Genomic DNA, 9437 nt, shown 5'->3' with positions numbered 1-9437 from the left:
AAACGGTAAGCAACCGTACCAGATTCATTGTGTTATACATTGTTCTTTCCACTATTTTGTTTTTAGTGTCCCAATTAAGTGTTGGATCTTCTTATTTTATTTTATTGTTTTATTTTGACACAAATGGACGGAACCGATGGGTTTTAACCCCTTTCATACGCCAAAATCCCTAAATTCCTCATTTTGCGTCTCCGTCTCCGTCTCCGTCTCCGTCTCTCAATCTCCCTCTCCCTCTCCCTCTCTTTTGATCTTCCGATCTCAACCCTCTCTCTCGATCTCCCTCCCCCTATCTCAACCCTCCCTCTCCCTCCCTCCCTCTCACTCTCCCTCCCTCTCTCGATCTCCCTCTCGTTCTGTTTAACAGGTCTGGCGGCATGACTTTCCCAACTTCGAGAAATATTCCACAAGATCAGTGAGTGCTGGTGCAGACGATGCAGCCTTCGTCGTCATGTCACCAGAGAGCTTCAAAAGTGCGTCGTGAAATGGCTGTGGCATAGATCCCAAAGCTTCATCCACACCAGCACTGACGCGAGGAGGCAGTTGAATCCCAACACTTGGAGACCTTGTGGGAGTTGAACTCTCTGCAAGTGATTTGGTGCCAGGTGTCCTAAATTTATTAGTGCTCAACAGCACATTTATCCTCAACGGATTCAAGAGCTGAGTTACAACAGCATCACACAGATCATCATCATCCACAAGTGTTACAGCATCACCATCTTCATCAACATATGTAAGGGTGAAATCGGCATCTGGGTTGAGTTTGAAAAGGTCAAGGATCTTTGCTCTCAGTGCATCCACATTGAGTTTTAAATGGCAAAATTAGAGGGAAAAAAGGTTTCCCCAAGAAAATTGCAACCGAAACAATGAAAAGTGCAAAGGTAAAGCACTTTCCCTTCATACTTTCTGTTGGAAAACAAACAGGTGCAAGGGATTTCCTTTTGCTAGTGCTGATGTCAGTTTATTATACACTTATGTCACAATTTCACTTTCCCTTGCATTCCCCTAGTTCACACCGAATCTAAACAGGCACCAAAGGAAAAGATAGGATGAGAGAAGAAATATCTTTATTGAAACCAAAGCAAAATACCCGAACTCATGTAAACACTCCAAAGTAATCAAACCAATGATAAACGATACAAGATTACCAGCAGGGAAAAAAATGATGTTGAAATTCTATGAAAAGGCTCTTGAAAACTACAGGTTAACTGAACTCATGTTTTCATGATCCATGGGGCGGAGAAGCTTAATTTCTTTTAATGTCCTTTTGGCATCAATTCTATTGTCAAATGCATTATCGATCTTTTTAATTGCAACCTCTTCATGCGTCTCTGCATTCACCGCAGCACTGTAGAAATAGAAATAAAATCACAATTAGGTTGAAGAATAGAGATGAAACAATCAACAATTAGAGTGAAATAGGCAGTGGCATTCAGTCATTACACTCCAACAAAGTGAGATATTCAGTCATTCAGTCATCTGGGTGTCAAAATATTTGAAGTATAGTTACAATGATACAGCTGTTAAAAAAAAAGGTTTCAATGAAACTTGTTTGACCTGCTGAGGATACTCAATGAGAGTAAGATTGTCAATCCTACTCTCACCACGTGCCAATGTAACACGTGCATGTGAAATCCAAGCCATTCATGCAGATCGGTCCTACCTTGTATGCATCATGGTTAGAAAAAACAGGACGGTCTAGTTATTAGAATCATCGATGCTATGCATTTAATGTGGACCGCTGGTCGTTTTCTTCTAACCATCCACTTTATTGTACACCTGTGGCCGACCCAACAACCACACCGGCATGATTTTCAGACCATGGCACATACAATTATGCATGCACATGGACCTGCCAAACAGGTCATATACCCACCGCTTTTCTAAACTACATAAAAAGAGTGAGTTTCAACTTTAGCAGAAATTCCCTCCATGTCACTTAAATACACTCTTGCATGAAGCACTTCAATGCATTTGCCAAACACTTGTGGTGGTGCACATGCTTGCTGATCTGAGGGTAAATCAGGTGAGCCATACATGCTTATGCACATGCTAACTGCCTAGTGACAAAATAAAAAAATAAAAAAAAATCCAAGATATGACACAAAATCCAAGTCAACTTGGATATTTGAGAATAGGTCAAATCACATAACTCATGGGACTGTTGAGTATACATGGAAGGCTAATGGAAGCTACTAACACCATCCTCATTATAAAATCTTAATAGTGAGTTGCCATCAGAGAAACTCTAACATGTTCAAAAACTCAAGAACTTAGATTCGATGTTCAGTCGGGTCTTGTTGACTCAACTCATGTGAGTCTTTACTTGACTCAACCCAGGCAAATCTTTACTTGACTCAACCCATACCTAATAATTAATTTAATTATTTTGTAAATATTATTACACAGTTGTGTGAGGATAAATAATAAATAAACTGAAGAAACTTCAAACAGCCAGCAGTTGCAAAAGCTGGTTTGATATGGTAGATAATCACAGAGAACTTAATCTCATTCTTTTTCTTATATATTTCGATATTTATTCTTTAAATGTTTATACTTATGATTCATTGTTAACTGACATTGTTAATTAGTATTTAGGCCAATATGCTTGCCCTGTTTGTTAATTAGTAATTAGTAGTTAGGCCATCATAGCACCATGACTCACTGAGTTAACTGATCACTGAGTCAAAGTGTTTTCTTTTAAATTTGGAGTTGGGTTCAAAGAGTAAAAGACCCCATTGCTGCCAATGGTAGCAATTAGCATTTATAGCTGCACGGTGGACACCAAAACAGAGAGTCACTTTTAGAAAAGGTAAAACACCTTTAGCGTTTAGGTGAGGCTGGATGTAGAGGACATTGAAGCTTCTGTCAAAGCTCTTTATCTATGGATTTAGTAATCAGATGTCCACATTTTATGTAAATTCCATGCCCACAATATGTTCGACTATTTGACTGATACTTTTTTTTTCTCTCTATAAAGCTTATGCTAGAGCAGAGTAGGCACTAACTCAAATAAATAATGAGTTCAATTCAGCTATTGCACATTGAGCTCGCATGCCATTTTGAGCTGGTTTGATGGAGAAATCAGAGTGCGCATGCATCCTGAGGTGTACTGTGCCTTCTGCAATAACATGAACAATTTTAGCACAATTGGCTGGTTTTCAAATGGCTACAGATTGTTGTTTTACCCTGCTAACTAATCTAGGCTTTGAGTACTCTTTTGAATTTTTGAGCTATTGATCAAAATGTTAAAAGTACTTTTGACTAGGTTCTTCAGGTTTAGAGAAACCCAAGTTAGCTTGCTGCAAGTATTGACCGACTCAATTTGAATTGACTTGATCAAGTGATTTTCTTCATTACAAGTCAACCAAACACCCTTTTTATCTGCAGGAATATTACCCTGTACAAATTTGATACCTGGTCTGTTTTTCATCACCGTATCCCCCGGTGGCTGGTGAGTCTTATCAGTAAACACCTTAACAAGTGCTGGGATTCAGTGTCTAGGCCAAAATGGGTATGACGGACGAGTTCGAAGCTTCTTTGCAAGTACTACGGGGATTTGATACTGATATTTCTTTTGAAGTGAATGAAATCAAGGTGTGGATTTGAACTGCCTTCAGTTCTTTTATTTTTTTGAGGTCTCCTGCACAAACTAGTTAGGCGATTGTGTTGCTGTCTAACTCGCTCGTAATTCCCTAGATTTCATGTGTATACAAATCCAACCCGTTCAAAGCTGATTGAGACTATGGTAATCATACTCCAAAACTTCTATATTCATATACTCATCAGGTGGGCCATGCATATACTTTATACCATACTGACGTTTTTCCATTTTTCCTATGATTTAGACTGTTTGATGAGTGGATCAATTCAACTCTTTCTATTACGTGTTCTCCAGATGGATCCAACTGATTGAACGGTTTAGATTTTGATGAAAATGACATATGGGATATTATGAGGCATAGGGTGTAATTCGGGAATAACAAACGAACATGCTATGTAATTTGGCTGGCATGGTTTTGTAGGTAGCTGAAATAAGTCGAATTCTAACACGATTTCCATCGTCATTTGAGCAAGTGCCGTTGCCCATCTGTATTAGTTCATATTCCCATTATTGCCTACTTCTGATGTTCTCTCCACCACGCACAAATCTCTTGATGTTCAAAACCATTTATTTGTAGGTTACCACACACATCCTAACAATCCAATTTCTAGCAAGCTACAGAATGGTTAAAATGAAATAGTTTTTTGGAAATGCAGTGCATTCTTTTTGCACAATAAAAAAATGGCAAATGCACGTCATAAAACTAATGCGTAGCTAGAGAGAAAAAAAAAAGATTTTTTTTTCTCTTAGCAATCCACTATTTTTTACACTATGAACTGTTGAGGGTCAAATATTGCATATCAGACCCATTTGTTACCTGGATTTACAAACATAGTATTGTTTAACGACCTGATTTAATCATGTTTGTGATGCAGAGTGTATTTACGAGCATGGACTGAAAAAGGATGCTTAAAGCATTAATTCAACGCTCTGATGACACCAAAGCATGGGATGGACCCCATGAGACCAAGATCGACTGATTTGCACGCCAGGGATCCAAGAAAATCGAGGAATTGAAGCTCAAGTGGCCTGAAAAGTGTCCAGAATGCAAGATCATAGGGTTCTCACCATCTGATCAGTTCGAAACTTCATACGTGGCCTGAGGGCCATAAATTAGCCGTACATATCAAATTTCAGCCATCGGATCACTATGGAAGTGCCCCAACTGACAGATCAGCCCATAAACCATTGATTCTGGGCCCACCTGATATCTGGAACTGTCTCAACTTTGGTCTCGGCGGTTTAAATAAGATGAGGAAACAAATGGATGGTTTGGATTTTGATAGAACATCACAATGGGCCCCGTATATGCAACGTGTGTATATGAGGTACACACGTACCCGAGCCGCACCAAACAAGCTAAAGCGGGTCAGCAGCGCTGACCCGCATCTTCTTCCCAAAAACGGAACTCCGTTTCACGCGGCGAGACGAACGGACGCTGTCCGTTTTGCGGACGCCAGTGGGCCCCACACATTGTCCTAGTGAATGATCCAAGCCGTCCATCTTGTAGAGGGCCATGAGTTCTTCAAACCCATGCTAAACTTTTGGACCCATGCAAGCACACGTGCACGATACAGAGGCCATAAGTGGACTGCCCTGCAACGTTCAAATTGATGTTTGGGTGATTTCTTCTCTGATTCCGCATCAATGGACGTTCAAAACTACCCATTCTTGACCGAAATTTCGTCCTGAATCCAATGGACGGGGTGGATTTCTCTGAAAATACCTCTGTGGGGCCCACCGAACACGTCAGCGCCTCTGCGTACGCCTTACGCGCGTCCGGGGAATCCGGGATTTGCGGGAGGTAGTGTGTCACGATCATTAACACTTTGAGTGATCCAGACCGTCCAATGTGTCCACAGGGAGTCCAATACCCTAGCCAAGATGTCAGAATTGTCAGGTAGGTCGATATCACGCCGCAAAGACACTCCAAACGCAAGTCGTTTTGTGTTTTCACTGTGCAGACGAACTCAGTTGCTGCGAAAGCTCTTCTATTCCGACTCCAACACAGTCTCTGATGCGAAAAACTTCCGCATGAAGGTCGAAAATTGGGTGCCGACGAGGGTGCTATAAAAAAAGAGAGAGAGAAAGTGTACGGAGAAGGAGAAAACGGAGGTGAAGGAGACAGGGAGCAGCCGTGGAGGCACATGGGAGAGAGAGGCTCTGGACGAGCAGCGTGGCTGCTGGCACGTTGGCTAGGAGTGCTGGAGTAGAGGCTTGAACGGGAGGAGTTTTCCAGGGCAGCGTTGGATTAAAAGAGAAGAAACGGGAGGAAGGGCAGCTATGGCTTGGACGGTTGCTTGATTTTGAAGGAAAAGACTGTAAAGACCATAAGTTCTTCCTTCTTCTCTTCTTCTCTTTTTCATTTTCTTTTTCTTTCTATTTGTTTTGGGTTCATGTGTGGCTAAACCTCTTAGCTAGGGGTAAGAGGTGAAGCCTGTAGCGAGATGAGAGATACTATGTCATGCTTTTAGTTTCTGAACTGAATCTGATTTTAGTTGATTATTAAAGGAAGGTTTTCTTATTCTTTAATGCTCTGTTGTGACTGAAATTACAATGGGTTTGCAATGACTTTGAATATTTCTTCCCCTTTTTATGTTTATGAAGTCAGGAAGCCCTGTTGTTCACCATCGTCTCCTGGGCATGGTTGGATGATCGTACCCTTCCTAACTTTCATGTACTTTTGATTGGTTGGTAATTAGTTTAATCCTATTATTTGCTTTGTCTCCTGGGCATGGTTAGATGATGGAATCCATTCTAATTCATATACCTTTCATCTTTTGAAAACCAGATCAAGTAAGTTCAGTTTGATTTCCATGATTCCTGATGCAGGCAAAAGATCTCCCTGATCCCTACAAGTGGATCCTCTGAATCCCTAGTTTCCTTCCTCTGAATTCCTTAAAGTTTAGATAATTATTCCACAATTACTCCTTAAAATCTATTTGGTTTAGATCACATCTTAGTCTAGTTCTAGTTCTACTTGGTTTCAGATAACGTACAGGTATCAGTCCCTGTGGATTCGACCTCGGTCTTACCGAGTTTATTACTACATCACAACCCTGCACTTGGGGAGTGAACATGAACCACCATGAATCGACCAGCCTGAAATTTGGCCAGAAGATCTACACAATGGTCTAGTTGATGGGCAGCTTAGATTTTGGTAAAATTGTGCTTAAAACAAGTTTTTGGAAGACATGGTCTTCAAGTTTTTCAGTTCATTTACTTTTGTTCTGCAATTTTGTTTTCCTTGCAAGTTGCAACCCATTGCCATTTTGTTGATTGTTCCACTTCCAGTGCTTTCTCATATGGCTTTTGGATGTCACCTAATCTCTATTTGTTTTTGTAATTGCTGTAGAGAATTTTTGAGTGCTTTGCACAGGTAAGCCAACACTCTGACATTTTAAGTGTTAGGTTATTCCTTAAGTTTATGTTACACTGATGCAAATACTCAGATTTGGACTTCTTTTCTCATTACAAGAGGTTTGTATTGAAAGCATTATTGATATTGAAAATAGTCAGTTGTAGTCGGGGCTCAAATTATCATTTGAACACCATACAATTTTTTTTGCAACACATTACTAATACCAGCACAATTCAATTCTATCCACTGTAAATCTCGTGTTCTTAATAGCCTACACTTGAAGTTTGAGCAGTAACAGTAACAGTAGCAGTAACAACTCCACCAGAGATTTCCGAGTAAAGCCCTTCTCTACATGTGCTAGTGCTAGTGCTAAAGCCCTTCTCTACATGTGCTAGTGCTAGTGCTAAAGCCCTTCTCTACATGTTCTAGTGCTAGTGCTAAAGCCCTGCTAGTTTGATTGAAATTCTAAATTTTATCTTTTTGTCGTGTCATGTCAGAGCCCTTGTTGTCCTAGCATTCTAACTTGGAACTGTTTTATCTTTTTGTCTATCATCGGTAGTGGTATATGATTACTTGAGAGCATTTTTTTCCTCTTTATTGCGATGTAGATACGTCAATGGAAACATTGGGAGGATTCTATTAAGAAAGATAAATATGATCAAGACAAGGGTAATGCTTTTGGATTCTGAAAACTCTTTTGAAGCTGAATTGCTGGACAGCTAAGGAGCTGGAGAGAGCCATCTTTGTTTCTTTTTTGTCTGATTTTTCTTACCAGGTGGCAATATTTGTGCAGTTGTGAATAAGAAGGTGACTCATGTGCATCAGCATGCTTTTATCAGGGAACATTTTCTTGGAATTGGGTTTTGTTCAACCATTCTGAGTTGGCTGTTAAGTTATTTAATCATTGGGTGTAAATTGCCATCCATCCCTATTCTTAAATGGTTCTTCAACATGAATTAAAGAACTTTGCACTGGTGGGTTACTTTGTTCTCCTTTGTAGGAAATAGATCTTTTCTGCCATTGTAAAGTTAGGAATACGCTAATCCAATGAAAGAAATTGAGAACAGAGGAACTTTGTGGGTTTGCTTTTATTCTTTGTTTCTTTAATCAATAAATGTGGGAATGACCAAGAGTCGAAAAGGAATAATTATGGAACAAAACGTAGAAGAAAGATTATCTTCACTAACTCAAACCTGTAGGACACAAAGAAGAGGGGGTGGGAAGGTGGGCCAGAAGTAGCCAGTTCATAGGAAGTCCATTGATACATTTGGGCAGAGAACATCACAGTATAGAGGTGTTACAAGGTCAGTCGGAGCCCTCTCTCTCCTCTTGTTTATCGTTTTTATTTTTTGGTTATTTTAGTTCATATATGGTGGTTTGTCATTGTAACTATTTTTGGGCCTTTTAGTCTCTTGCAGTGGATCATGGCGAACCTGGTGAAGCATCAGGATGTGCAGGCCAAGATGGTGGAAGAGATCGATCGGGTTGTGTAGGATGGACGAGTGCAGCGGATGTCATATCTAAATGTAGTGATCATTCTAGAAAAGAGCAAGGAATCGTTGAATTATAGAAGCCTGGAAATGAAATGTTGAATTGAAATTGGAAATTGGAATTGAAATTGAAATGTGTATTAGAAAAGAAGGAAAAGATTATTATGTGTGTGAATCATTCTATTGTTTTTTTTCTTTTATTTGTGCAATTATCTGGCATATAATACAAGTAGATTATATACCCCACTCTCTCTCATATGATGAACAAATGGGTTTAAAATTGTTCTTAAAATTCTCTCCTAAAATCTGACTGTTGGCAACATTATAGGCATTCAAAAACGTTTCTAAAATTGTGCTTGAAATGTGACCGTTGGCATCAGAACGGTTTAAAACCGTTCCTAAAATCTCGTTTCTAAAAATTGAAACGGTACCCAAAACGGTTCTGAACCGTTCCTGTTTTTCTGCGACGCCTCATTTAGGAACGGTTTGAAACTGTTCCTGAAGAATTTAGGAACAGTTTTAAACCGTTCCTAAATGACGATTTTGGTGTAGTAGTATTATGATGACGACCATATGTTACAAATAGTAACACAGGCCATTTAAAAGGGATTTAAGATTTATATTAAAGACGCCTTCGTAAATACAAGTGTAGGTGATCAATTGGTGATGGAAAATGAAGTGGACGAATAGATGGCAAGGTCTGTTGTTGTTCACGCGATAACAGCTTGTGTAGTTGTGGTTGGAGAATACTGTCAAGTATACATGTTCAAATAACCGGCAAGCCACGAGGATGATGAGCGAGCGAAATCCATCAACTCTATCGTTCGGGCCAGTGACAGGGACTGTTACTCAACTCAGGATGACTCGAGAAGCATTTTTTCAACTATGTACTAAAGTATGTGAGAAGACATATTTGCGTGATAGTCGTAATATCAATCTTGAAGAACAACTAGTCATTTTCCTACACACGGTGGGTCATAACGTT

At 39.8% G+C, this 9437-nt stretch overlaps 1 long non-coding RNA gene across 1 annotated transcript; it reads left to right on the top strand.

The window, feature by feature from the left end:
- Positions 1-295: 295 nt before the first annotated feature.
- Positions 296-3881, top strand: LOC131251682 (uncharacterized). The gene is made up of 3 exons (XR_009174012.1): positions 296-768; positions 3388-3594; positions 3697-3881. It is a non-coding gene; the product is annotated as an uncharacterized LOC131251682 (long non-coding RNA).
- Positions 3882-9437: the final 5556 nt, after the last annotated feature.

This window comes from Magnolia sinica, chromosome 7, assembly GCF_029962835.1.
Source record: "Magnolia sinica isolate HGM2019 chromosome 7, MsV1, whole genome shotgun sequence".
NCBI lineage: Eukaryota > Viridiplantae > Streptophyta > Magnoliopsida > Magnoliales > Magnoliaceae > Magnolia > Magnolia sinica.
Note: the sequence above shows the minus strand (reverse complement) of the source record. Positions and strands in the feature narration are given on the sequence as shown.